General features: G+C 36.2%; 1 non-coding gene across 1 annotated transcript; it reads left to right on the plus strand.

Moving 5' to 3' along the window:
* The first annotated feature begins 2,388 nt into the window (after nucleotides 1–2,388).
* On the plus strand, nucleotides 2,389–2,450 carry LOC120362421 (U7 small nuclear RNA). The gene has a single exon (XR_005578329.1). It is a non-coding gene; the product is annotated as a U7 small nuclear RNA (small nuclear RNA).
* The last annotated feature ends 1,151 nt before the right edge of the window (nucleotides 2,451–3,601 follow it).

Raw genomic sequence — 3,601 nt, forward strand, 5'->3', positions numbered from 1 at the left:
CAGGCGTGAGCTGCCACGCCCGGCCAAGATATTAAATTTTTAAATCACCCTCAAAAACGTCCTTATGTCTCTTGCAGTCAATCCCTTTCTGCCACTCCTGGCCCCTAGCAACCAATGGTCTGCTTTCCATTACCATCATCTTGCTGTTTCTAGAATTTCATACACAGGGGACCATGCTGTTATAATCTTTATGCCAACCTTTTTTTTAACATTGCTTGATGCTTTCGAAATTCACCCATGTTGTTGCTGTTATTGAGTTCCTCTCTTTCTTTTGCTGAGTATTTTTCTATTTTATGAGTATGCTACAATATGTTTTTCTATTCATCCACTGGTGGACATTTAGGTTGGTGTCAGTTTTTGCCTATTATAAATAAAGCTAATGTGAGTATTAGTGCATAAGTCTTTGGGCAGACAAATATTTTAGTTTCTTTTGGATAAATACCTGGGAGTCAAAGTGTGGGGCATATGGCAGCCTTTTTCTTAAAAAAACTACCCATCTGTTTTTCAAAATGGCTACACCATTTTACATTTCACCAGCACAGCCTGAGAGTGCCACTTCTCCAGATCCTCGCCAACATTTGATATTATGTGTCTTTTAAAATTGTAGCTATGCTAGTTACTGTATAGTGGTCATATATTGTGGTTTGAATTTTCACTTTTTTCTGCTAACATTTTTATGTAGGTAGTAGCAATTCATATATCTTCTTTGGTGTGGTGTCTTTTCAAATAGTTTGCCATTTTTAAAATCTAAATTGATAGAAAGATTTATTTTCTTAATTTTATTTTCTTAATACTTTTGAGTGGTAAAACTTTATGTCATTGATCCTTGAACAACATGGGGATTAGGGGCACCAACACACCCCCACTTCTGCAGCTGAAAATCCACATATAACTTTTGACTTCCCCAAAACTTAACTAATAGCCTACTGTTAACTGGAAGCCTTACTGATAGCATAAACAATCGATTGACACATATTTCGAATGTTATGTGCATTATATACTGTATTCTTAAAGCCACCTAGAGAAAAGAAAGTGTTATTAAGAGAATCATAAAGAAGAGAAAATACATGTACAGCACTGCACTGTATGTATCCATACCGTAAGTTTCCATTGTTTGTTTACAAGATGAATCCTCTGTTTAAAATGGCAACTGCAGCTGCAAGCCTCAATCTATGGTACATGTTGGAAACATGTTGATAATGTCGGGAGAAATCCACACTGATACAATGGATCACTCAGCAAGGCTCATTTACTTCCTGTGGGAAGGGTGCAACTCCCTGGCAGTCTTGCCACAAGAGCACACCTGAACAAGGAGACAGGGACGTTTATAACTGTCACATGACACGATCGCCCTACTGTTATGTCCAGTTTCCTTTGGCCGGAACGGGACCTCACATTCTATGCTTGACTCAATTGGCTAAAAAACTTGGAAATTTCCTGAATAGATGAGGGTAAAGAAGATGAGGAAGAAGACAAGAAAAAAGAGGAAACTAGTCAGGAGAAGGTCAGGAGTGTTTCCAAACAAGGAACAGCATGCACCAGGGTTTGGAGCTTGCTCAGTTCTGTTCAGACATGCTGGAGTGAGTCAAGGTAGCTGATTTAAGACGTAGCTGATTTAGAGAATATATGTACATGGGTACATGTTTATGCTAATAGCAGATAATGGCCATACGATTGCAAATCCTTATAATGCATTCTAAGATATCAACTTTGAAGAAGAACTTTCCCATCTCTCACAGTACATCAAGAAACGCAATCTTTTCCTGTACCGACATGACTTTTCTTGCTTCTTGGGATACTTGCAGCATCACTAGTGGCACTTCATACTGGCCTCATGGTGTTATTCAAGGATTACAGTATTACAATAAACACAATGAAATATACTTGAGAACCAACAGAGAATACTTTTTATTTGGATGTGCAACTTACTAAAGAGATGAACTGCTCACATGGAGATGAATAGCTTACATGGCATGTGAAGCAGATATTCTTAAAATGTAAGCTTCACCACAATAACAACAGGAGGTGTCTATGAAATTATTACAGTAGCACAGGATGTACTACAGTTAATTTTATGCATTTCTGATTTAATACTGTATCTTTATGTTTGTTTCCATTTCTTTTGACTGTGAATGGCGCCATGTACAGTCCGTGTTTTGGTGTGTAAGTTTTATTAACTTTTAACTTTTTATGAAAGATCTGTATATATTTTATGGTAGTCAGTGACAAAAATAGATTAGTATCTACATATATTTTGTGCATTCATGACATACCTAGCTTTTTCTTAATTTTTTGATATTTCTAGGCTATACAGTTCATCTTTGAGTTTTTTCAAATTATCACAAATCTACAAAAATTTTTCAACATATTTATTGAAACAAATCAATGTTGTGTTACAGATCTTTTACAATTTGTCTAGCAAGTTTTACAGTATTCACCAGAAAGCCCTTAAAAAAAAAACAACAAGAAAGAAAAGAAAAGGAAAGATAAGAGAAGAAAAAAGAAGAAAAAGAAAAAGATCCTCCAGCTTCAGCATCCCAAGTAGCTAGGCTTACAGGTGTGAGCCACTACATCTAGCAAACATTTTTAAAAAGCTTTTTGTTTTTGTAGAGATGAGGTCTTGCTATGTTACCCACGCTGGTCTCAAACTCCTGGCCTCAAGTGATTCTTCTGCCTTGGCCTCCTAAAGTGTAGGGATTACAGGCATGAGCTACCCTGCTCAGCCTCTTTCTGCTTTTAAACAGTGTCTTTTGAAGAACTAAAGAGTTAATTTTGATGAAGTCCAGTTTATTACTTTTTTCTTTTGTAGTTCAGGCTTCTTATGCTCTATTTGAGAAATTTTTCCCCGGCCTAAGTCACAGAGATCTTCTCGTGTTCTCTTCTGCACGTTGTATAATGTTATGTCTTACCCTTAGCTCTATGGTTCATTGAGAGTTAGTCTTTCTGTATGGTCTGAGATAAGGGCCAAGATTTATTTTCTTACATATGGATCATATGGGTAACTAACTGTTTCAAGACCATTTGTTGAAAAGATTATCCTTTCCTTACTTAATTATCTTGGCTTTTCAATTCACCACATTTGAATGAGACTATCTCTGGACTCTGCTCCATTGACCTACATGATTGTCTTTACACAAATACAACTCTCTCCATTGCTGTATAGTTTTATGGCATGTATTGAAATCAGATAATGTAAGTCATTCCACACTAGCCTTCTTTTTCAAAATTGCTGTACATGTTCTAGGTCCCTTGCATCTTCACATACATTCTAGACTTCGCTTGTCAGCTTCTACAAAAAGCCTGCTAGGGTTTTGATTGGAACTATATTGAACCTATATATCAATTTGGGGAGAACTGACAGATAACAATATTGAGTTTTCTGACCCATGAACATGACATATCTCTTTCTTTAATTTCCCTCAGCAATGTTTTTTGGTTTTTAGTGTATGTCTTATGCATATTTTACAAAATTTAACCAAAGAATTTAATACCTCTCTGCTCTTCCCTTGGTACACCAAGTACATGTGTTTATTACATGTAAATATAATTGTAGTTACAAGGTCATTTCATATTGTCTTACAGATCACTGATGCTCAGTTCT

The sequence above is a fragment of the Saimiri boliviensis genome, chromosome 15 (assembly GCF_048565385.1).
Source record: "Saimiri boliviensis isolate mSaiBol1 chromosome 15, mSaiBol1.pri, whole genome shotgun sequence".
In the NCBI taxonomy this organism is placed as follows: domain Eukaryota; kingdom Metazoa; phylum Chordata; class Mammalia; order Primates; family Cebidae; genus Saimiri; species Saimiri boliviensis.